Source organism: Acomys minous (genome assembly GCF_964271855.1).
Source record: "Acomys minous genome assembly, chromosome: 4".
Classification (NCBI taxonomy): domain Eukaryota; kingdom Metazoa; phylum Chordata; class Mammalia; order Rodentia; family Muridae; genus Acomys; species Acomys minous.
In genome coordinates, this window is record NC_140486.1 from 51,838,158 (window position 1) to 51,864,751 (window position 26,594).

Consider the following 26,594-nt stretch of genomic DNA (forward strand, 5'->3'; position numbering starts at 1 on the left):
AGCAATGACCAAGAGGCTTTCTCTTGTCTGTCAGGCGCTGCCCCCCCCCACCCCCCCATGAGTACATCCGTCCTCTCTCCTTATGCTTCAGAATCTCAAGGGTTCTGGGCTCACTGCGTGCTTGGACTGTTAGTTCCCAGGAAAATGATGTGTGTCCTGGGTTCTCATAGGGATACTTTTTGGCTCTTCTCCCCCACTAACCCACTTTTTGTTTTTTTAGAATAATGAGTAAATAAATGGGTTATCTAGACTGTGGCCAGAAATCTAAGGACTAATTCCTTTAGGTGTTTATCTGAGGGCAGAGGGCTGAAAAGCTGATCATCACAGGCAGCCGAGCTAAGAGCCACCTGGGAAGCTCTGTTGAGAATAGACTGACCTTGATAAATGGTGTCAGGCCTTAAATGAACAAAAAGATGAAGAGCGACCATCCTTTCCCCCTAGCACCAATCAATAATAGCTTTACATTTCAACTCATTAAGCCATTCAATGAACCACCATAAAGAAATGATAACAGTTTAAGGTGATAAGGCATTCTGATTGCCTTGATTTGATCAATACATAACACATGCCTGAATTTAAGCAAAATATGAGTATCAGAAATATAAAAAATGGGCTGTGAGATGGCACAGGTGTTAGAAGCTCTTGCTACACAAATCTGATTACTTAAGTCTGATCCCCAGAACCTGTGGTAGAAGAAGAACACTCCTGACAGCTGTCCTGCACACGCACACACACACACACACACACACACACACACACACACACGGTGATAGTAACAATAAATTAAGCCAGGCTTGATGGTGCATAACCGTAACCCCAGTGTCCAGGAGGTGGAGGATAAGATCCAGAGTTCAATGTCACAGTGAACTCTATCTAACAAGAGAAGGAGAAGAAAACAAATCATTAATTAAAAAACAATCAGGAACCAAGGAGCCAGCAAAATGTTTCAGCAGGTAAAGGCATTTGTCACCAAGGCCAGTTACCTGAATTCCATCCCTAGGACCCACAGAATGGAAAAAGAGATGAGGCTCTCTCAAATGTTGTATTCTGACTTCTATGAAAAACAACCACACCAGCCTAGGAATGTAAAAACCCAAAGGTAGGACTTCAAAGAAATACATAAACATTCCCTCAACACACCCCTGTTTTTTGTTTTTTGTTTTCCTGGAACTCACTCTGCAGACCAGGCTGGCCTCAAACTCAGAGATCCACCTGCTTCTGCCTCCAGAGTGCTGGGATTAAAGGTGTGAGCACCACCACTGCCTGGCTTCCCCTGTGTTTTTGAAAAGGCTTTGTTAGGCAGCTCAGGCTGACCTCCAAATTGCAAACCTCCTTTCTCACCATGGCGGGTACTTGGACTATAGGCATGGATCATGATGTATGATTCTAAAAAACATGCTCTGGGGGATAAAGGGCCAGTTTCAAAGTAAGAGCACTTATTCGTCCTTGGTTACTCAGCTGTTTTCCTGAATCAATAGTATCAGCCAGTATGTGTAAGATGACTTAAGCTGGGGAGAGTCCACTCCTTAATAAGATTAAAAAGAAGAGCATATTGTAATAACTCAGGAAGGCTTCTGAAAGGAATGAAAAGATAGTATAATCCATTAGAAATGTATTCATAATTGAAGGCATCTGACATAATGACATCATTTCTCTCCATATGAGCTAAGAATCCAGATCATATGTTGTAGTGGTTCTCACTGTGGGTGGGGCATGTTGCCTCCAAAGGAACATTTGGCAACATTTACAGACAGTTTTGACTGTTGCCACTAGAGTAGGATTTTGACATCCAGTGGGGGAGAGGCCGGGGATGTTTCCAAGATCCTAATATGCACTGGACAGTGCTCCCTGTGCCCCAACCCTCAGCAAACAAGAAGTGTGTGGGTACAAACTGATGGCCCTTGAGAAAACTGGTATAGAAGCAAATGACCCACTCCGCTGAAAACTGGGGAGAGCAGCGACTCTTTCCACAAAGTTTGGCACAGGAACAAGGTGACTGGCACCCTGTGGGTGAGAAACTTCTAGAAAGCAAATAGCATCTCAGGTGTGGGAGTGAGACGGGGTGGGATGGAGTGGGAAGTGTGTGGAGCAATGTCCTGCATTTCTTCCCACATAATTGTTAAAGAGCCAACTAAAGACAGAGAGCTCATTTTTTAATTAATTAATTTTATTAAAAAATTTTTTTGGCCTGGGGTGCCTTTTCTGAAGAGATTCATGTTCAGAATCACTACTTCTGTTGGCTTGTGACCATCTTCAGAGCCAGGATGGAGGCGATATAATCTACTTTTTCTTTTAAGTCTACTCTGCCTCGAGAAAATTTCTGATTATTTCCATCACCATCTCTGTTGACCTATCTTTCGGTTCTCAACATCCTCCAGTGGCAGCAAACGCATCATGCTTGTTTAGTGGCTTCATTTTATCCCCCCTCCCCATAGCCCCCATCACAATAAGAAGAAGCCTGTTGTTCCCAATAGATTCTTGCTCAAATTTGGGTAAAGATAAGGATGAGAATGTTTTCCTTTTCAATGAAGCATGTGATATTTAATCAATTGGAGAATTTCATACATGCATACAATGTGTTCAAATCATACCCATTTCCCCATTTGTCCATAACCGCCCTCAGATCCACCCCCCACCTCTACCCCTCCTAACTTTGTGTCTCTTCTTCTTCCTCTTTCTTGCCTTAATTTTCACCTTCATCTTCTTCTGTAACCCACCAGGTCCAGTTCATGCTGGCTTTATACTCAAGGGTGTGGGGCCGTCTACAACCTACTAGGGCTCATACCTTGGAGCAAGCGTACTCTTCCCTTACTCGCCTATGAGAGCTTCTTAACAGTTCTTACTCCGCCTACCTTCCTGGAGTTCACACACTTTTGTTCACACACCTTTGCCTTGAAGTTCTTTCTTTTAATTATCTCCAGCCTGCGGGCTTCCTTTTCACCGTTAAATCCTTTTCTTGCTTATTTTATCCATCTGTGCTTAGTCCCCTTTTTCATCACCATCCTTAGTATAGTTGGTAGCTATGGCACCGCTTCAGTCTCCTTCATAAACTCATCGTGGATGAGCTTTAACCATGAGATCTGTTTCCTTCCTCCGTTCTGAGTTCTACTTCGCGTGCGTGCATCCAGTCCCCAGACAACTTGATCAGTTCTCCCAACAAATTTCTTTTGTGTGACCACGATAAGACCAGAACCGCAACCCAGGAAAACTGGGCTAAAAGACTCCACCAGTAAACCGACACAATCCGGGCACATCACAGAAGGGGTTTCCAGTTCCTGCTACCAGGGCCACCATCAAGTGCCACTATCAACAGCGAGGATTCGGGAGCTACAGACAAGCTCAGAATATTGCTTATTTGTTAACTGTTAGGAGTCACATGGTGCCTTCAAGGTGTCTCGGAGCTAAATTTCTCTGTCTTATACCTCACTTGCCCTTTGCGGGGTAGCATTTGGCTGTCTTTGTGTCTCCTTATTTGCTTTGCCTCAAGACTTCATATTATTTTTGTTGCGGTGGGAAGATTTATTTTGTTCCATTAATGAACATCCACTCCACAGCATGCTGTTGCCCATTAAGATCAGTTTACTGAGCTCTGCTTGTCCCATTTGACCCACGCACGTTTATTGTGGAAGACGTTTCCATTTTACTCAATGTGGATGTTGCCGTCTCTCCATAGTGTGCTTGGCTCACAACTCTTATTGACTCGTAATTTTATCAATCACTTGAACTCTGACATAATAGCCATCATAAAGCAAAAGTATCTGCCATCTTGAGTCAGAGCGGAGACTATGGAAATTACTGGTATGGGATAGAAGCTGGAAAGCAAAACTTTGGGGAAGTTTAGGGAGACCTTTTGGAACTTCACAAATCACGTGATGCTGTCAGCTGCCACAGCATAAGCTCAGTCCTGGCGTTATTATCACTGCTTCCGTTTAAACTTTGCTGCTTCCTACTGCGATTACCACCTATAGCTTGAAACAGTGAGGCCTCAGAGCTTGATCATATTAATGACAGAAAAAGACCTGAGATTGGAAGAAATGTAAGAAAATGAAGCGAGTTCCAGGGTTCCCATAGCCAAGCTACGGTGGAAATGATTTAGTGAGCCTGGTGCGTTTTATATTAAAAGCAGTTTTGAAAATTTGTGTGAAGATGAATATATGCAAATCAAGCTCCATTTCAGTCATATTTAAATAGCGTTCAGGTAATTTTCATTAGTTCACAAGAATGCTTTAAACCACTACATTTTCACTCCATAGAAACTAGCCACCCATTTTACTTTCGGGTCTGTTTGTATTTATTCCACACTCTCAGTCTCACAGCTAGAAAAATAATTTCCCTTCTGCCACTGATCAATAGTTGCATTAAAGCTGCCTGCTGGCTAAGAAGACTTTTAAATATCAGATATTTCTTCCATTTAGATTTAGTATTGGAGACCGAGATGCAAAATTTGAAGTAGTTCTCTGTAAGCCCAACTTGGCCATACCATAGCAGATCCCCAGTGGATTAAAAAAAAAATCATTTTTCATTATTCTTGAGGATTCTTGAGATGTGATTATATCTATCCTCCATTCCCCCCATCTTCCTCCATGTACACCCCCACATGTCCCCCTTCTTAATTTATCTTCCTCCTTTTGCTGTTGTGCTAAGTCTAGTTAGTGCTGCCCATATACACAAGGGTATGGGGGGCACCATTCCCCGGAGCATGGAAACCTCCCGGTGGCTGTGCCCTCAAAGGAGGATCATTCTCCAACCCCAGCAGCTACCACCTGCCTCTGCGTCACACTTCATTTTTTAATGCCATGTAATTTCTTTTGTACTTAGAAAAAATAAAATCATCATTTATTTTTATCTTCCCCTCCTTTTACATTTCTAGTGGAAAGGGGAGTGAGTGAGGCAGCGAGGAAGATGTGTCATTCACGCTTAGGATGCAGGAGGTTAGCACGCCTCAGCGTAGGAGAATAGCAAGGCCAGAATTTACAGGGGTTGGAAGGCACCATTGTTATTTTTCTTAGTAATTCAGACATATTTTCTGAGGTATTGGAGATGGAGAAAGACAAAGCTGAGACTTTTTTAGCCAGCAACAACCTTAGATATTCCTTAAGGTGGGTAGAAAAGTTTGCTAAAGAAATTTGAAACATCCACAGCCATTCAGTTTTTCTCGAGATTGTACTGTTTTCATGGGTAGATACTTAGCAAGATAATAAAATAGCTCATAAAACAGTATAATACAATTAGAGAGGATTTGGGATCTGATTTGTGCTCTGTTTTTATGGTATGCATTGTGAGAGCTACCACCTTATCAGTCTTGGAAATGCTGTTTATAAGGAGGGTGAAGTTCCACGTCTGCTGGTATAGACAGGTGAATTTCATAACGGCCAAAGCAGCACCTGGTGCAGCTGCAGGAGCTTTGTTTCCTGACTACTGCATCCTGTAGGAAATGTTACCAGCATATGACTTTGCTTAAACATTGTATAGTGTGCCTAGGTAAGGTCTTCTGCACTTAGTACTCAGACTGAGACCAAGGTCAAGAAACAAGAAACAAGGGAAAGGAACATTGAATGCTTCTTGGCCAATTACAGGGCTTAAATTAACGTGATGTTAGCAATTCTTTAGCTGCATAATAGAAAGATAACTTTCTCGTGGAATTTTTTTCTCTACTGTGAAGGGTTCCCACTCTCAGTTTCAGGGTTATGCTCCTGAAGATCTTGGGAGAGCCTAGGTGGAAGGGCTGGGGGTGGGGCTTAGAGGCAGAGCTTTTGCTTAGTGTGTGAGGCCTCCTGGTTTGATTTTCAGTATTACAAAACCAAAACAAATACACCCAGATAAAGCAAAAACTTCCCTGGGTGCTAATTTGATAGACAGATAGGCCCACTTCCTTCCTTCTCAGCCTGTCTATTCTTCTTACAGAACCCGGAGTAATTTCTTAAATACTTAAACCAAGGCTCTTCTTTTTCTGCTTACAAAAGTATTCCACACATTTTTGTGGCCTTCGGCCCAGAGTGAGAGCCACTCACATTCCATACCCCACAATGTTTCACATCTGCACCTCTTATTCACGGGACTCAGGACCCCTTTACACTTTTAAACTTTCCTGAGGTGACAGTAGACTTTATGTGGATTATACATATCAGTACACAAGAAATAATAATAATAATAATAATAATAATAATAATAATAATAATAATAATAGTAATACCACAGTGAAGTGTTTAATGAAAAGTAACTATTTTTCATATAAAAAGCATTGAAAAGAATAGCATTGTTTTACAATTTTGCAAACTACTTTGGTTTAATGTTTGGGTTAACAGAAGTCTCACCTCTGCTTTTAATTTATTGTAAGCCAGTCGCCCTTCCCCTTGACTGCTCATTAATACTTCACTCAAGTCTCTGTCTCTCCTGCTCACTTAACAGTCATTCGCAAGCGCCTTAACTGGCTTTTACTTACTCTGTAGCAGTGAAATTACATAAAACTATATATAAACACATTGGTATTTCTTATCCATCTTTGTCCTGGATCATAAACTCCAATAAAGACCTCATTTATCTTCTAAGTCATTGTTTTCTATTGTAGTAAAAAAGTTGCCAACAAGATGGCTGATCAGGTAAAGGTGCTTGCTACCATGGTGACCAGAATCCACCCCGAGCCTATATAACCAAAGGCTTAGAAACTACGGTACTGACCCACCCATGGGTGCGAAATTCTTTTCTGTTTGTTTTCAAGAAAGAGTCTCATTATGTAGCTCTGGCTATCCCACAACTTACTACGTAGATCAAGCTGGTCTTAAACTCATGGAAATCTTTTCTGCCTCTCTCCTGAATGCTGGGCTTAGAGGCCTGTGTCACTGCATCCACCCAAGCAGGAAAGAAGGTTTTTATTATAGATTTGAGTGAGAGATTAGCCAGGGGCCTTTGGGGAATGTCCAAAATAGTCAGGGCTCCTCTCTGGGCCAGAGACAGGAGGACACACTGACAAGGGCTGGTGCTCTCTCAGGAGCAGAGAGAAGGGTGGGAACACTGAAATACCTCCTGGTTATAAAGAAAAACCTGGAGCTGCAGGGTTGGGGAGGGAATCCTGCAAACTGCAGCAGTCTGGATGTTACAGGTCAATAGGGACCAGAGAAGCCTGGAGGCCAGCACTGGCTTTGTGGGTGTCATAGATAGGTAGGGGTCCACCGGGAGTCAGACATAGTCAGTGGGCCTGTCCTTCTGGGTGTGCTTGGAGTTTTCCTTCGTACCTCACAGAATCCACATGGTGGAGGGTAGGGTGAGAACAGATTTCGTTGAAACTTTCCTCTGACCACCACGCCTATACCACAGCCCAGGATAGAAAACAAACACACACAACCAAGTTTAGCAGCTTGAAATGACGAACATTTGATAGCTTTCAGTCTGGGTGGGTCAGTTTAGTTGTGTGGGTGTGGCTTAGTTACAGGGGTGGCTAATCTCTCCTAACTGTTGCAGTCAAGCTGGACTGAAGGGCTTAATGTGGACCAGGCTGGCCTCGAACTCACAGCGACCCACCTGCCTCTGCCTCCTGAGTGCTGGGATTACAGGCGTGTGCTGCTGTCATGCCTGGATGAGCTCCTCTTCCTTAGAAGCATTCTGCACCAGTCTTTGTTGAGATTACATACCCAAGAGCAGAAATGGAAGGAAGGAAGGAAGGAAGGAAGGAAGAAGGGAAGGACGGAAGGAAGGAAGGATTGATTGATTGATTTTGGGTCCTTGGACAGAGGACACATCCTCTGTGGTGGGGAAGGTGTAGCAGCCGGTGTGAGTCAGTCTGTGGCTGCAGCACTGACCAGAAAACAGAGAGCTTGGTTTGGAAATAGGGCTGGGGTCTGGTCAATATTAGACTCCATTTACGCTCCCTAAGTCTTATGTGCACAGACTTCCACTGCCTCCTCCAGATGTAGCCAGCTTGAGTCTTAAGTGTTCAAACAGATGAATTAATCCTCCCCGCCCCACCCCCACCCCGTGTGTGTGTGTGTGTGTGTGTGTGTGTGTGTGTGTGTGTGTGTAGAGAATGAAGAACTTCACATTCAAACTCTAACATTGTTAACCTCAGTTTCCAAGTCCCCCCCACCTCTTTTTCTCTGGGATGACCCAATGATCTCTTCTTATAACTATATTTTTGACTGCAGAGGAATAGGTATTGTTCAAGCAGTGTCTGTTTTATATTTAGACACAACAGCACTTGAGGGAAAGAAAAGGAAAATGTAGATTAGTAATTTCAGTGGGGCTGACACCTAAGGATGAGAGAATAAAAGACATAAATTGCTATATTGATAAATCAGTCAGCCTTGCATTATTTTTCAACCTTTGAAAGAAACCCAAAAGCATATTGATATTTAGTGTTTAATGCCTAATACACATTCTTTCAAAATATATTAGGAATCTAGCATAATTTTGTTCAACTTTTTTTTATTCGCTAGAAGAGAGTTACTTGTGAAATTTCTTTCCCTTTTGCTTCCCCTGTGTGTGTGTGCGTGTGTATGTGTGTGTGAATGCCCACAGAGGCCAGATACTGATGTGGGGTATCTTTCTCAATCACTTTCTGTCTTATTTTTTGAGACAGAGTCTCTCCTTAAACCTGGAGCTCAGTGCTTCAGCTAGTCAGCTAGTCTGGTAGAGCAGCAAGCCTCCAGGCCCCTTCTGTCTCTGCCTCTGACACAGGCATTGCTGGTGTCACATGGCTTTTTGCATAGATACTTAAGATTTGAACTCAGATTTTTGTCTGCACAGCAGAGAATTTACTACCTGAGTCACCTCTCCAGCCCCATGGAAACTTCTTGAGAAAGCCAGAGAAGAATGAATCTGTTGAAGGCAGAAGAAATCCAGTAAGGGGAGGACGCCTTCTCTTTGTGATGTGCACCTGACCTGCCTGCTGGAGAGGAACCATGTTCAGCTCTTGGCAACAGTTGGTGACTACCATGGCCAAGCATAATTTTTACATCCTACTCTCCTACTTGGTAATTACTCTTCCTTTTGCATGTGCCTATGAGAAGTAGCATCTATTAAAAACATAAGAGAGAATCTCCCTTCAAAGAAATTTAAAGAGCTATAAGATAACCATTGAATAAAATCAAATGACTTCTAATACTTCCTTGAAGTCCATAAAAGATGGGAGGGGACACTAATCCAACCATAAAGCCTTCCACCCCAAATTTGTCCTGCCAACAAGACGTGAAGGTATAAAGATGGAACAGAGATTGAGGGGATGGCAAACAATGACTGGCCCAATTTGAGACCCATACCGTAGGAGAGAGCCAACCCCTGTCACTACTAATGACACTCTGCTACACTCACAGACCAGAAGCTAACATAACTGTTTTCTGAGAGGCCTCATCCAGCAGCTGATGAAAGCTGATGCTTAGATGCTCAGTCAAGCAATAGGCTAAGTTCAGGGAGCGTTGTGGAAGAGTGGAAGGAAGGATTGAGGGAGCCTGAATGTCAAAAGCACCACAAAGAGACCCACAGAGTGAACTAACCTGGGCCTAGGGGAGCTCACAGAGACTGAACCACCAACCAAAGAACATGCATGGGCTGGACCTATGTCCCTACACATATGCAGCAGATGTGCAGTTTGGTCATCATGTGGGTCTTCTAATAATTGGAGCTGGGGTTGGGCTCTGTTGTCTCTGTTGCCTGCCTTTGAATCCCTTTCTCCTAGCTGAGCTGCCTTGTCTGGCATCAGTGGGAGAAGATGTGCTTAGCCCTACTGTGACTTGATATGCCAGAGTGGGTTGGTACTCACTTGGGGGAAGGGTCCCCTTCCCTGAGAAGAGGAAGAAGAGGAAGAGGTAAGGGAGGTGTAAAGGTATGACTGGGAGGAGAGGATCGAGGGGCTGTGATCAGACTGTACAATGATTAAACAAGTAAATGAAGAAAAAAGATAACGGTTAAATAAATAGCAACAGGCAGATGCTGAGTGTTTATTTTATTTTTATCTTTATGATACCGGTTTGTCTGTGTAGCTCTGACTGTCCCGGAACTTGCTCTGTAGACCAGGCTCCCCTTGAACTCAGCGGTCTGCCTGCCTCTGCCTAGCAAGTGCTGGGATTAAAGGTGTGCACCATTATGCTTGGCCATGCTAAGTGTTTTAGATATATACTATTATGTTGGAGAAATAAAGAAATCTGAAGCCTGACAATTTTCTTTTGATTATTAATTTCAATTTTTATACAAAGCCATAAAAACCTTTGAATAAAATTTTAGACCCAGTTAGATTGTTTTCATGAACCCAAAGGAAAATATTGCCACACACCTTAGGAAAGAGATCTCTTGTTGTGTAACTTCTCGTTTTCTCTGTAAGTACCTTGAAGAATGAACATGATTGACATGGAAAAGTCTGGTTACCTGGTTTGTGTTCAGTTCTTATTGGGAGTCCATAGTGAGATGAGATTCCAGCTTTGCTTGCTAGATAAAACACAACTGCTTTGTTTATTTCAGGGTCTTTATCTTCTTATCTGTTCAATCGGAGATTGGGCCAGTTTGGTGCCATTCTGATGTTGATAATTAGTTGCTTTACATGGCTATCTGACTTTACAAAGTAAAACTAGACTTGGGACACTGAGAAGCCAATTCATTAATGTCTTCAAAATTCCTAAGGGTGACTTTTAACACAGACAAATATTGAAGTCTTATTGAACCAGAATTTACTGTTAGTGGGACTCAGGAACCTACCGATCCTTTTAATCGCCCCTTTTAGAAACAAAGCCACAAAGCATTGGCAAACTACCCAACAGACTCAGAGGTGGGAGCCTTACATCTTTGTTTTCGTTTAGACTTCAAATATCTGCTCAGAGGATTCTGAAAAGGGAAAAAGGCCTCTAAATAAAAACAGAAGAGTTCAAAGGTTTTTTTGGCTTTTTATTTGGTAACCTGATTCTGTTCTGACAGAGGTCTTGAAGTCTCAGGGCTCTCTAAGAAGTCTTTCATGGCATTGTGGAATAGCAGCATTGCTATCCTCAACTGCACTGGGCTTGCTTGTCTCTCATGCTGGGATTGGATATGGATTTACCCTTTGATCACCCCTGTGGCATTTAATAGATGCTTTGTAGTGTTTAGAATGATTTCACCTGTCTGGGCTTGTATTTCAGACAGTAAGAGATTTGTTTTTCTACTTAATGTCTTTTTGGAAAAAGGTTTGGGTAAAATAAAATACAGAATTTGGATCAAAATATCAACGGCATCTGTTTCTGGCGAACACACTGACCCCTTTCTTACAGCCATATTGTTTTCAGTAAAACTGCATAAGATGAAAAATTGTTAATTATAACTTTGATTCCCTGCCCCCTTTGAGTGAAAAATCAAGTCAAGAAAGAACTATTTCATTTTCTTTTACCTAAACTATGTAAGTAGGATCATTTTTTTGAACTTCAGGAGTTTCTTCCACTACCCAGTGATGCACTTTTGATATTCTTTATTTGCATTGCTGTGGACATTTCAGAGCATTAGTATGCAAACCCATGCGTCTGTTTCACTGTAGATTCAGATTATCCCAGCTCTTTGGTGTCACGAGCACTGTTGTGACTATTCTTTTGAGAACCTTTGTTGACATTTAACTTACACACTACAGATCTCGTGTGAGTGTACTTGTATTTTGTGGTTATTAGTGTACTTGCAAAACTGTGTAACTATCACCAAAATATGTTTGGAACATTTTTTTCCTCCAATACTCATTAGCAGTCACCCACTCTTTCCCCCTTCAACCCTCCTAGTGCATGAAAACCTATAATCTGCTTTCCATCTGGGTAGGCTTGTTGTTTTGAACAATCTATGCAAATTGATCATGCAGCACACAGTCTCTATTGTCTGGATTCTTTCGCTTAATACAATGCTGTCAAGGTCTGTCCTTGTATGTGTCAAGCCCTTCATCATTTTTATTGACAGGTGATGCTCTATTTTATGGATATACTACATTTGTTTATCCTTTCACCGGGTGATGGACATATGAGTTCTTGCTTGGAGCTTTGAAAGACTGCTATAGTGCTGTTGTTTATGTCCACAAAGATGTAATTTTTCATAATTTTGTATATAGATAACTAATAATGAATTTGCCAGGTCTTATGTGAACTCTATATATACTATTTTGAGGAACTTTTAAGTTGTTTTTCAAAGGGATGGTACCATTCTTTGTGCCTGTGAAAAATATCTGAGAGTTTTAATTTTCCTGTATACTCAATGAATTGTATTATTGTTTGTTTTGATAATAGTTGTCTAATACCAGTATGAACTGGCATCTCATTGATTTCAGTTTGCATTTCTTTGATGATGGATAATGTGGAGTGCTTTTCCATTTTCTTATTGATTCTTATTTTTTCACCTTACTCAGTGAATTGTTTGAAACTTCTGCCCCTCTGACTACACATCTTATTGCTGAATTATAAGACTTCATTGTATGTTTCAGATACATGTTCTGATCAGTCATAAAATCTCAAGTATTTTCTCTCATGTTATGGCTCATCACTTTGTGCTGGTTGTTTTTGGCTTGCCACAAACTAGAGTAACCAGTGAGGAGGGACATCAGTTGAGGATTGCCACCGTCAGATTGGCCTCTGTCTGTGGTTTATATTTTGATTAATGATTGACATAGGAGGGTCCAGACCACTGTGAGGGTGATGCCTCTGGGATTATGGGCCTGGGTTCTATAAGAAAGCATTCTGAGCAAGTCACAAGAAGCAAGCCAGTAAGCAACACCCCTTCATGGCCTCTGCATCAGTTCCTGCCTTCAGGTTCCTGCCTTTGAGTTCCTGCTCTGCTTTTCCCAGATGGTAGACTGTAGACTGACTGAATAAATCCTTTACTCCCCAAGCTGCTTGTGGTTATGGTGTTTATCACAGCAACAGAAAACAAATTAGAATAATGTTGATTCCTTAATGATGCCCTTACAAGTATAATTCTGGTAAACTGTAATTCTCTCTTCTTGCTGATGCCTTTAGTAGAGACCAGGATAGGGTGTTGGGTCCCTTGGAGCTTAAGTTAAAGGCCTGTGTGAACCACCTGACCTGAGTGCTGGTAACTCAACATGGGTTCTTTACAAGAGTAGTGTGTGCTCTTAGCCCCTGGGATATCTTTCTAGCCTGTTTATTTTATTTTATTTTTTAAACAAATATTCAGTGTATAAAATAATGAGCTTAATTATGGCATTTTCATACATATATAATGTAATTTGATTATGCTTCTTTCATTTGTTAACTTCTCTTGTTCACTCTCCCTGTTTGATTCTTCTTCTCAAATAGTCCCTTTTCTACTTTCTACTTATTTATTTATGAAATCTAGATTTTTACATATGAGAGAGAACATGATGCTGTCTTTCTGAGTCTGGCTTATTTTACTCAACATGGTCTCTAGTTCCATTTGTTTTCCTGAAAACAACATGATTTCATTATTGTTAGAAATGTAACATATTCTCCAGTATTGTTTGTGAGGGGAGATGGTTTAGTTTCTCTGCTGTCAAGTTCTTTTTGAGGTGGAGTAGGATCTCTGTACTGTGGCTAGCTTTAGCTACTAATAATTTCAGTAAGATCTGTAAAGGCTTTGAGAAGACTGTCAAGTCAGTGGTTTGACTAATGACATCAGAACAATTATAAAACATAAACACATTCAAGTAGAAGCCACTGCTTTTTAAGTGTGGTTCTATATCAGCATATACTGTATTTCTTCCAAAAGAACACTCCCCAGGAGAGGTAAAATTAGAACTTTTGTTTAACTTCTCCCTGTCTCTCTGTCTCTCTCTGTCTCTCTGTCTCTGTCTCTCTCTCTCTCTCACCTCCCTCTCTCTCTGTGTATACATACACTTATGTGTATAGTTTATCATTTCAGGTGAATGTAAAATAATATGGTCTCTTGAGTCTTTATCACACAACTTTGATGATATTTGCCCCTTACTCTTGCTCCTTCTGCATCGGCCTCCTCCTCACTTTCCAGCCAGAAGCCTCTCCCCATTATGCTGTTTCCCATTTGGGGATGCTGACAATGATCTCCATAAGAATTATAGACCAACAGAAACCCCAGTACCAGACACAAGGACCTCCTTTGGACTGCTTGGTTAGTATTACCCAAGTGACTCCCCAAATGATAAGATTATCCACGTAGCCTTTGGTCCCCTCTGAGTGGTTGAAGGTGGAGCTTTATTGCTGACAACTCCACACCTAAGATAAAGACTTGCATGACTAGCTCCTGATCTGACTTGAAAGCCTCCGTTCTGTGGGATGGTTTTCATGGTTCCAGAACATACTCTGCAAGCTGCCAAGGGCGGGAAGAAGGTAAGTAGTTCTACCTTCCTGCAGCTCCTGAGAACCAAGACACCTACTATCATGGGAAGATATGTGTAAAGGTGCAAGAAGTGGCACTCACACATCAGTGGACGCCAACAGCTGTCTAATTGGACTCAAGGCCACTCCACAGGAGGGAACTCCTGCCTGGTACTAGAAACCTAGCCTACCTCCTAGGGATAGTGAGGCCAGAGATCTGGAAAGAATCTACTGATGCTACGTTTCAAGACCAGCACAATTTCTTAGTACATTCTAAGCTTTCATCTTATATCTGTCACTTCTTATCAAAGAAGCCACCCTTTACAGCAGATGGAGACCATCCTAGAAAACCACAACTGGACATAATACACAGAGCAACAGATCCATCTATCTCACAGTCCCTGCATCTGTGGCTCAGGAACATGGCAGAAGATAGGGCAAAAGATTGTAAGAGCCAGAATGCCAGGAAGTCTTCTGGGGAACAGCCTTTCCCAGAAATGGCTGCCTAATCAAGACCAGAACACAACAACATTCATAAGCATGTTTACATGGAGGAGCATGTTAATGTGGGTGAGCATGTTAACATGGATGAGCATGTTAATGTACTATTAGCTGCTGGATGAAGGAGAATTATCTTCTCTCAGGGATGACCCACCCCTTTATTGGTTGTTCAATGCAGAGTGGTTAGCCTTGAAATATAAGACCAGCAGGCTCTCTCTATATATTTGTACATACGTGTGTGTCTGTCACAGATATAATCCAAGAAAAAGAAGCTATTAACTTGAGAGTGGGGGCCATGAGGATGAGGGGAGAAGCATGTGATGCAGTTCTATTTCAGTCAAAAACATTAAAAATTTAATAAAAATAAAAACCCTTTGTCTACACACAAGATCTACTCGTAGCTCATTTTTGTAGCATTTGATGCTTGTGTGAGACTTGTATATCCTGGACCTTTGCAATTCTTCTTTGAGGTGCATGGGAATCGCTCCTCAGGAGCTATGCTAACAAAATATGTATGACGGCAGCAGATGGGAAATCAGAGCATTGAAAGACTGCAAAAGCGTGGGAAAAATGAAATGAGAGCACAAGTCGAGGATTGTCTGATTTAATACAATGGAAACCAAAATTCCTCATACACAAAGGGAAAATGACTCAAACTTTCCCCGAGTTGATCTGCTTTCCTCACCACACAGCAGATTTAGCTCTGCGTGTGGACTGTATTGTGGAACACATCTTAACCACATGTGCATTTTTTCTCTATGTAGAGACCTAACCTACTGCTGACTTTGTCATCTCAATACTCTGTCTTCTGGAAGCTTCTTTGGCTTCTTCCTGTGCCATTCTCCAAGCAAGAGCTAGAACTTTTTATTTTATTTTATTTTATTTTTCATTTTTCATTTTTTATTAATTTATTCTTGTTACATCTCAATGGTATGAGAGCTAGAACTTTTAAAGCATGAACTGAGCTATGCCATTTCCACAATAAAATTTTCCAGTGATTTATCATTGCAGGATTTCTTAGAAGATTTATTTATTTATTATGTATACAGTGTTCTGCCTGCATGTGTGCCTGGGCTCCTATAATCATTCGGCTCCTCTCCTGTGACATTCCCTGAGCCTTAGGTGTAAGGGCGGTGTTGTAGGTGTATCGGATGAGGCTGGACACCCTATAGTCAGTCTCGGCATTTTAACTCTTTGTGGATTTCTGTAGTGTTCTCCATCTGCTACAAAAAGAAAGTTCTTTGATAAGGGGTGAAAGCTATACTTATCTGTGGCTGCAAGTGTTTAGAATGCAGCTGGGAGCTATGCTGGTTTAGGAAAGAGGCAGTAGTCGGTTCTCCTGTGGGATCTATGACCTCATTAGCCACGGGTGGTTGGCTAGGACTGCAGTACAAGGCACGATTTCCCTATTGCTCAGTGGGCCCTAAGCCCAATTTGGCAGCTCTTGGTTACCTCCAAGATATAGGTGCCACCGTGGTACCTTCAGGGATAGCCTGCCATGCTGGTCATTGTTGTGGTTCGTAAGTGCTATAGCTCAGCACAGTTACTGAGTGAATGCTTTCTTTTCTTGGCAGCTTGCGTAGTATAACGGTAGCTAGTCCACCAGGAGGAGGCTGTAAGTCAGATCCAGCTCAATTCTTGAGTCCCGTGTCCAAAGTCTGTGGTATCTTCAACAACAGGGAATTATCTTCCATTGCTGAGGGGCAGCAGAAACAACAGCAGTAGCCTGTATTGTTTGGGGGAGTCTCTTGGACTTCCCTGACCAATAACTCAAAAGGAGGTTTCTCATGTCTCATACAGGAGTTTTTGTTAGATAATCAGTGGCTTTTGGGGGGGGGAACCATAATAACCCCAAGTGGCATAACTTCATTTAAATTATATTCACATGCGCGTGCATGCACACACGCATGCACGCACGCACACACACTATATGTAGTTTTAGGTACATATAAAATAACATGGTTCCTTAAGACTTCCTCAAGCACTCTTAATATTACCTATCCATCCTTCCTCCTGCTTCTGTATTGATCTCCGTTGCTGTTTACCCATTAAAGGCCCCTCCCCATCTTCCCCATCTGTCCCTTCACAGCACCTCTATTCTATTCCTCTCCCTAGTGCTCTTCTCCTCTCCCCTCGCCATCCCCTTTGCTTTCCTGGTTTCTGCAGTTACTCCAGGTTATATACTCACATCGGAAGACCTATAGCTGGGTACTGAGATGGCAGAGGGCCACAGCGTTTATCGCTCTGAGCCTGGGTTATCACACTCAATACAGTATTCCCTAGTTTCATCTATTTACCCGTGTCCTTGCCGGGAAGGTCCAGTCTTGTGAGTTCCAAGGAGGCTCACTTCATATTCCTCAGCGTTTCACTACCCTTTGCTTTTTTTTTTAGACAAAACAGATCAAGGATAATTGAGTTTTTCCACTTCCTGCTGAGTATTTCACTTTGTGTGCTCTAAAGGATGCCACAAAATGTCAGTGATGGGAAATTATTCTAAAAATAGAATTTTTATCTTTCATTTTAGTTGAACTTAAGAAGTAAAATCATTTAGAAACACTAATACTTGCTAGTTGGGTAAATGTTGGAAGAACATATAGTCTTATTTGAGTATTTAAAGGAGTTTTAGAAAGTATACATTCATGAACATGATGGGAAATTTCAATTATATCTATTTCTCATTCTAGATTATAGAAATGATTAAAATGTGAAATGTAGCAGTTGTCAATGATGATTCTAAAAATTATCCTAACTGTATTCAATTAAAATTTGTAATCATTACTTCTTTGTAGCATGGTGTGTCAGCCAAACATAAAGTAAAAAAAATTGAGGGAACAAAATAACAAATTGTATAAGCGTAATATTCTGCTATGTTTCTAATGAGCTCCAAGCTGTAATTTTCTAACAGAATGAAATAACTCTGTCAGAGGCAAAATCAATACTTTGAAAGTACACAGCGATGCTCTGTGAAATTAGAAATTGACCTTCCTTTTCCTTTATAAAATACACACAAGTGGGTTTAAATAGTTGGAGCACACAGAATATTTGGAGTATAGAGCTCATAACTATTTCTGCTGAGAAATAAAATTTGAGTGTTGTGTGCCTTCTTTATTTCTATAACACACATGTGAAGGTCAGAGGGTGACATGCGGAGGTCAGAGGGTGACAGGTGGAGGTCAGAGGGTGACATGTGAAGGTCAGAGGGTGACATGTGGAGGTCAGAAGGTGACATGTGAAGGTCAGAGGGTGACATGTGGAGGTCAGAGGGTGACATGTGGAGGTCAGAGGGTGACATGTGGAGGTCAGAGGGTGACATGTGGAGGTCAGAGGGTGACATGTGGAGGTCAGAGGGTGACATGTGGAGGTCAGAGGGTGACATGGGAAGGTCAGAGGGTGACATGTGGAGGTCAGAGGGTGACATGGGAAGGTCAGAGGGTGACATGTGGAGGTCAGAGGGTGACATGGGAAGGTTGGTCAGAGGGAGTCCATGCCCTGCTAACTTGTGGGCTCTGGAGGTAGAACCAGGTCACCAGCCTTGTGTGCACCTCCATCCCCTGAGCCACCTGAGCCTTGTGTGCACCTCTGTCCTCTGAGCCACCTGAGCCTTGTGTGCACCTCTGTCCCCTGAGCTACCTGAGCCTTGTGTGCACCTCTGTCCCCTGAGCCACCTGAGCCTTGTGTGCACCTCTGTCCCCTGAGCCACCTGAGCCTTGTGTGCACCTCTGTCCTCTGAGCCACCTGAGCCTTGTGTGCACCTCTGTCCCCTGGGCCACCTGAGCCTTGTGTGCACCTCTGTCCCCTGGGCCACCCGAGCCCTGTGTGCACCTCTGTCCCCTGGGCCACCTGAGCCTTGTGTGCACCTCTGTCCCCTGAGCCACCTGAGCCTTGTGTGCACCTCTGTCCCCTGGGCCACCTGAGCCTTGTGTGCACCTCTGTCCCCTGGGCCACCTGAGCCTTGTGTGCACCTCTGTCCCCTGAGCCACCTGTATGTGGTTGATTCGACACAGTCTCCTTCTGTCCTGATTCACCAATTCTTGTGCAAGTCTTATTATTTTATGTCATATCCTGCTTTTTTGGGGGTTTGGGATGTCTTGGTTTATTCCAGGACTTTGAACTGCAATCACTGTTACTTATTTCAAATATTTCCAAAATTTTAACTTTAAGGTTCATAGACACTTGCTTTTCTCAGAGCTGTCCCAGCTGTGTTACAAATGTCTGGGCAAGTTGTGCTCTCAACTTGACTGACTCTAGGAATTTTAAAATCATCTTACCTATTTCTGGGGTGACCCACTGGTTCTGTAAGTGTCATGCCCAGCCCACATTTGCGTAGCTCCAGCTCCAGTGTTTCTTTTGTGTTGATATCCAGCTGTATTATGCTTTGATCTGATTGTTTCTATAGACTTCTCTCCATTTTGTGATCTGCATATAGTATGTGTGTGTGTGTATGTGTGTGTGTGTGTGTGTGTGTGTGTGTGTGTGTGTGTGTGTGTGTGTTGTTAGGAATTAAATGCAGCCACACATGCTAGGCAAGTGCTCTGCTAACTTGTGGGCTCTGGAGGTAGAACCAGGTCACCAGCCATGTTTCTGGTCCAGAACAGTATCTTTTTTTTTTCCCTTCTCACTGAGGATCTTTTTAAAATAACTAATTAAAGCTCCATCAACGTTTTCTTCACTGTTGTAGTTTGTATTGTCTTTCAACTTCTTGTTTCTATTTTTAACTTTTTTTTCATGTTGAGGGCTGTTTGATCAGTCGCTGACATTTGAAGATAGTATGCACTCTGAGTGCTTGAGAGATGGCATGCCGGAGCCTTATAGCATCCTCTGCCCACTTGATCAGGTGGCTTATGACAATGGGGTGACTATAAATTGATGAGCTTGCTTTACTCTGGGAGGAGTCTGAAGTCTGAGAGGTGAGGCGAGTCATGAAAGCTCTGCCTGCCACACTTCCTGCTTCTCTGGTGAACACCCTGGACCCCAAGACTCAGGAGAGCCCTTTTGGCTGGCAACTCAGACAGGGTTGCTTATAATGGTAAGTTATAAGTGCCTCCCTGTGTGGCATTGGGAGAGGACACTGGAAGCTCTTTCTTCTGCATTTTGTCCCAGGCCCCATTTTTCTTTTGCTGACTTTAATTTGTGTCACTTCACTATTATAAAGAAAAAGTCACTTAGGTGATTTTGGAAGTCCCAGCATGCAAGTGACTCTTCTATCATCATCATCATCATCATCATCATCATCATCATCATCTTCATCATCATCATCTTCATCATCTTCATCATCATCATCTTCTTCTTCTTCTTCATCATCATCATCATCATCTTCTTCTTCTTCTTCTTCTTCTTCTTCATCATCATCATCATCATCATCATCATATTTTTCTTCTTCTTCCTTCTCCTCTTCTTTTTCCTCTTCCTCTTTTTCTTTTCTTTTTTCTTTTAGAGATGCAGACCAGGCAGGCCTCAAATTCGCCAAGGTCTTCCGACTTCTGTCTCTCAGATGCTGGGGTTATAGTCGTATGCCACTACAACTGGCTGGCAATTCCTAATTGAATCTTTAGATTGTATGAAAAATACTAAGTGCATATTGACATCTCAAAATATTAAGAAAAGAGCCCTTCATTTCAGAATGGGGTGGGGAGTTTTTTAAACAGTCTTCAGCTGTCCCTAAAGTCTCAGAGGTCCTTACCAGGCACTCCTAAATGTGAAAGTCTTTCACGTTAATACATTTCTCACAATGCTCACACTTGCACTAATGGCATAAAACAGTGATGGATAACACCGCATTAGCCTTTTCTGTGGGCCAAGCTATAGCAGTCCTTAAATCTATTATTTCTCCCTAGTGTGTGTGTGCATGAGGAACATGGAGGATAATCTCAGGAAACTGGCTGTGTTCTACAATCATAGGTCCTGAAGATTGAACTCAGGCTGTTAGACACACATGGCACTCTTTACCTACTGAGCCGTCTGGATGGCTAACCAGTTTCAGCAGCACAGTGCCGCAAGGAAAGACTAGTTTTCCTTAGGCTGACGGGATGAAGCAGTAAAGCCTGTAAATTGAATAGCAGTTTTAAGTGAGATAATAGGCGTTAATGTCTACAGTACTTCCAAATGCAGAAATGCAGCCGTCATTACAAAGAGAAGCACTATAGCAGCTCTTCTGCTGAAATCACTGTTAACCCAGTTTTACTTGAAAGTCCAAGTGACTGAGGAGCCAGTTACACAGGTGTTGGTATTTGGAAGACAGATCTATTTTATTCTATCATTTTTAAAATGAATAAAGTGAGCCTGTGAGTTAAGGAAAACAACTGATAATTTTGACTTCCAATGAGAAATCTCAGACTTTAAGAAAATAAAAAAAGGAGGCAGGCATGGTTGGCTCACATCTTTAATCCTAGGAGTCAGGAGGCAGAGGCAGGTGTGCCTCTGTGATTCTGAAGCCAGCCTGGTCTACAGAGTGAGTTCCAGAACAGCCAGGACCAGGGATACACAGAGAGACCCTGCCTCAAAAAATTACAAGCTTCGAAAACTTAAAGTGACTACTGGGAACTTTCCAAATATAGCATTTTCTGGTAAGATCAGGGATAATATTAAAAATTATTTGTCACTGAAAACTTTGTAATGAAATTTGCCAACACTTTGAAAGATCTGTATAACTTGAAGAAAGATTTGACAGTGAAATTATAAACTTACACATTGATAAAATATATGGTCTCCGTGAGGAACACATAGATGCCTTTAACGTAACAGAGAGAACGTGTTTGTTCATGAGCACTGGCTTTGGTCTTGCCATTTGTCCTTAGGAGATCAGTGCTTTTCAGCTTCAGTGCACAAATATCTGGGAGAGGCTATTAGAACATTCTTCCATTTTCAGGGGTATCTTGCTGTGAGGGGACATTTTCTCCACGTACTTCAGCCAAAACAACATGCCGCAGCTGCTTGAATGCAGAAGCAGACATGAGTCCAGATGTCTCGTATTAGGACAGATATTAAAGAGTTTGCCAAAAATACCACTCATCTACTAAATCATTTTTTTTGGAAAATGTAATTATTTTCATAAATTATATTACTAAACTATGTTCTGGGTTCATTATTGTTGTTTTGAAATGAGCTAATAAACATTTTAAAGTGCTGATTTTGATTTCAAGATGGCATATCTGAATAGCTGTAACTCACATGAAGGGAAGTCTTTGAATGGAAAATATAAAGTGGTCCTTAGCATGGAGTCTGAGAATTGCAGCTTGGGGCAGCCGGAAGGGGGCTGGACTTCTGAGGTGTGGGCGTGGTCGAGTGTTACTCTTTGTTGGTGCATTTCTCTGGACTTGTTCATTTCTTTGCTCCATACAGCAGCTCTTCATTCCCCGACTCAGGCTGTCTGGTGACATCTTGGGGGACACTGAAAAAGGGATCTACCAGCCCGTTAGCCCACTTGGTGGACACAGCCCTCTCTTCATTTTACTTAGTGGTCGTGACGCTGAGATACTTCTGATTTTTATCTCTTTTAAAAATAACCTCTGCTCTCCTGTCAAGATACGGGTACAGTGACTGGCTTTTGCTAGCGCCCCCTTACTCTTTTCTGTTGCAGAATGTCTACTGTATTATCTAGTTTTCAAACAGTTGCACTTAAACTATGATGATTCCTCTCTTCTCTTTTCAGGCACCTGGCAGGCTACCCTCTCCATAGACAATGCCTTAATTCCTGAAATATGCCCGTTCCTATAAACGGCCAAGACATGGCCACTGGGATCAAGTTGAAGATCTTGAAGCAGGAGATCAACCTGTACCTTCCGGTGGATCCCAAATGCAATCACATTTTAAAGAAAGGTAGAGGGAGATGTGTTATAGACAAGAGTGGAGGGTGGGGTGGGGAGGATGCCCCAGAGAGGTTAAGACCACCTGCTGCTTTTGCAGAGGACCAAGGGTGAGTTCCCAGCATCCACACACCAGGCAGCTCACTGCCATTTGTGGCTCTAGCTCCAGCAGGTTGGGGAATATATATATATCCAGGCCCTTATACAAACTAAAGAAAAATTAAAAAATAAAAAAAAGAGGAGTTAGAAGCAAATGAAGAAGTGGCGATGAGAACCAGGCCGCACAAGCCAAGGATAGCATCGACCATGAAAAACTGCAAGAGCGAGAGCCGCAGTACTGCAACTGTGATCTCAGATGTGAGCCTACCAGGTGAGTGAGTGCTACTTTAAATCACTCTGACATAACTGGCTGTAACAACTTCAGGTATAGTTTTTTTTTAATCCTATGTGGTGGGGGATTATTTGGGAAGTAGAAGGGACTATGGCAAGGGCGGTGAGAGAGCAGACAGGAAGACCAACGGGAGGTGGTGGTGGTGAATATTATCAATGTGTATCATACGCGTGTAGGAAAATGTCATTGCGAAAGCTGAGCAGCGGTGGTGCACGCCTTTAATCCCAGCACTGGGGAAACAGAGGCAGGGGGATCTCTGAGTTTGAGGCCAGCCTGGTCTGCTGAGCGAGTTTCAGGACAGCCAGGGCTACACAGAGAAACCCTGCCCCGGAAAATGAAAACAAAACAAAACAAAACAACAATGAAAAAGAAAAAATAAACATTTCCCTTCTCTGTCATATGACGACGATTTAAGGAGTGTAGCTGGCAAGATGTGCATCCATCCACCCACATCACTCAGGTGTAATCTCAAGTTTCCAGGCAGTCTTTAATTGCCTTGACCTCGAAGCAAGGAAGGGGGCTTCTGAATGGCGGAGGCAGGGGAGTGGCTGCTGGGGTGCTTAGGTTTTACTTAGTTCTATTTTGGATTCTCAAGAAAAGCTTGCCTGAGAGTGTTAGAAACAGCCAACAGTAAGAATTCCTTCTGCAGACTCCAAACATGGAGAAATTTGGGGCATCGCTCATTTTGGGGAGAGGGGAGCTGTATCTCACATTTTATACTATTCCTTTGGTGTAGCGGGAATGGCACCACTGTAATAGTTGAGAGGCATGGGTTATTCCCATGGGATGTGGTGGTCTCCTAAGCCCCTGTGCAGTTTACTCAAGGGAGGGCGCTGCTTTCCTGCCTTTCCATGTTTGGAAGCTGCGTCGTCTGCTTATGAACACAGAGCATAGAGAGCTGCCAGGGCACATGGCTGGGAGGCACGGTTGCAGCACAGTACAGGAACGTCAAGGCCTTAGGAAACCCCTGAGGGTGTCAACAGGCTCTGGACAAAGGTGCCCCATTCTTTCATAGCTAACCAAAGTTTAAGCATCACCCACTTAAGAGTTGGTACCACAGCCATTGGTAGAGGCTGTAACTCTCACTCACCTTGTCCTTCCTTTAACACAAGAGCTCACACTGCATAAGAAGTTATAATGCATTTTGCAAGATAAGTGCCTGAGGGAAAGCTCTCTGAATCCATGGCAGGAATAAAGCCCAAAGCTTGATGCCTAGAATCCGCAGCATGAAAATTGCAAGGAAGATGAGCCATTATTCATATTACACCAATGCATTACCAGAGAACTAACTCCAAGTTTATAACATGTTCAGGACTCAAGTGTTTCCCTTTCTTCATGTGACTAGAATTGCTTTCGATATTTTAGTGACAAGTAGACATATTTAAAATTAATGGAGAATCAGAAATGACAAGTAAAACCTAAATTGATGGGCTAGGTCAAATGAATAGAATTGTATTAGACAGAAGGAAGACAATGGTAATTTCAGGCAGCCTGCCTAAATGGCTGTAATTAGTCCTAATGCTGTTGGTGATGCTCACATGCTTCTGGTGGTCAGCGAGAGCCTGAAACACATGCACTCTGCAGTAAAACATTTCACTGTGCTACACAGAGATGTGAATGTACAAATTACTACTAGTTAAAAAATATTTCTCCCAAACAGACTGCCCTCTTTAATCAATGCCTTCTAGTTTTTTGACAACGCAGAAAGTACTATCTAGTATGTAAAAAAATGATTTCCTTAAAATTCACCAAATATTGAATAAAGTACTGATTAGTCTTAATGACAAAAGAAGGGAAGAAATATTGGGTAATAAAGAAAGGTGTGATCACAGATAAATAATAAGTGAATCATGAGCATAGTAGTTAATAAAAATTATATTAAATCTTGGATTTAGAGTATTAATTTTTTTCTTCTACGGACTGTCTTGTTTCAAATGCTCTGAACTGTACAGGTGTGTGTGTGTGTGTGTGTGTGTGTGTGTGTGTGTGTGTGTGTGTGTATGCATATGTGTGTGTGTATGTGAATGCATGTTGTATGTTTGGTAGAACAATAGAGTTAATGAAAGCAAGAGAGAGAGAAGAGGGGAGGGGAGAGATATAATGTTTTATTACTGGAAAAAAGAAGGTAGCACAAAGAGATGGATATTAATCAAGAAGCAACCTTTTAAAAATGTCAATCACAAAGATGCAAGAAAAGTTCAGTTTGGATATGAAATTCTAACAACTATCCAGAAAGTTAGCTGGAATGAAGGGACATGCAATACAGACAAGTTATTGCTCCAGAGGTGTGTACGTCTCTTTGAGGCTAAAGAGAAAGGTGCTTTCTGAAACTTTAGAGATGACACAATGTTACAATGAACACTATTCTTTCTTCTTTTTCCTTTTTTTTGGGGTTCCTTTTCTTTCTTTCATTGTTGTTCTTGTTTTTGCCATAAAAGGGATTTTATCAGGGCTGGATGAGGCAGCCCATTATGAGGAAAAGGGTCCCAGGAGCAGGCAAGGGAGTCAGAGATCCCCAAATTAAACAATTATAACATATATGCTGAGGACCTAGAGCAAACCCACGCAGGCTCCGTGATTGCCCCTTAAGTCTCCGTGAGCCCGATGAGCACTGCTTAGTTGATTCTGTGGGCAGAGTTCTCCTGGTGTCCTCCTCTTCTCTGTCTCCTACAGTCCTTCCTCCCCCTCTTCCTCAGGGTCCCCAAGCTCTGCCTAATGCTTGCCTGTGGGTCTCTGCATCTGTTCCCATCAGCTTCTGGAGGAAGGCCCTGATCCCTGAGTGTGGCAGAATACGTTAGGGATCATCTCATTTGCCTCCACCCGAATTCCCACTCCCCACCCCAACTCCTGCCACGCATGCTTGGTTCTGCCCTGGGTCTCCGGGTCACCCAGCTTCCAGATGAGCAGTTCTTCTGAAACACAGACTTCTTCTGTGTTTCAACTATACACCGCTGTGGTTTGTACATTGTATAAAGCTCAGTAAACGTGCATGACTCAGTGAAGGTGTGTACACGTAAGCAGGGCATAGTCAGCTCTTCCTTCCTTCCTTCCTTCCTTCCTTCCTTCCTTCTTTCCTTCCTTCCGCTATTGCGGACATGGCCTGGCAGAGCTTATTTAGTTTGTAGATGAGCCCTTCTTCAGCATAGACTCAGAGGCTACGGATAAAATACAAACACGCGCTAAGGGTGCTGCCCATCCTTCTAACACCCACTGGAGCCAGTCCATTCACAGATGCTCACATTGTACAGCTTCAGAAGGCACCGTTTGGAACTTGGGGGAATGAGAGGGTTGCCTGGAATTGTGCCACAGCCGGCCTTAGGAGGATCATTTTTGCTAGAATAGATTTGAGAGTTATTTTTTTTCATTTCCAGCAAGGTAAAGGACACATCAATATTAAAGAGGAGATGATGATAAAGTATCAATTTAGGACAGCTTTTCCCTAACTAGATGGTAGAGATGTAAGGGCCATGATGGGGTGTGAGTCCACCTGCTCCTGTTGCTGTGATGGCTGTTGGATTCTCCAGTAAATAAAAATTTCAGAAAGTTAAGCATCTAACTTTTGGGGCTGACAAGATTACTCACTGGCAAAAGCCACTTGCGTCCCAGCTAACAATGAGTTTGGTTTCTGGAAGCTACATGGTGAAAAGA

The 26,594-nt window shown here is 42.4% G+C and overlaps 1 long non-coding RNA gene across 1 annotated transcript in view; it reads left to right on the top strand.

Annotated features, from left to right (window-relative positions):
* LOC311596528 overlaps positions 1 to 26,594 on the top strand; it is a 98,954-nt gene that overhangs the window by 28,285 nt on the left and 44,075 nt on the right. The window contains exons 2-3 of the long non-coding RNA XR_014778872.1: positions 22,402 to 22,568; positions 22,719 to 22,925. This is a non-coding gene — a long non-coding RNA (uncharacterized lncRNA). The remainder of the gene's footprint in view (positions 1 to 22,401; positions 22,569 to 22,718; positions 22,926 to 26,594) is intronic.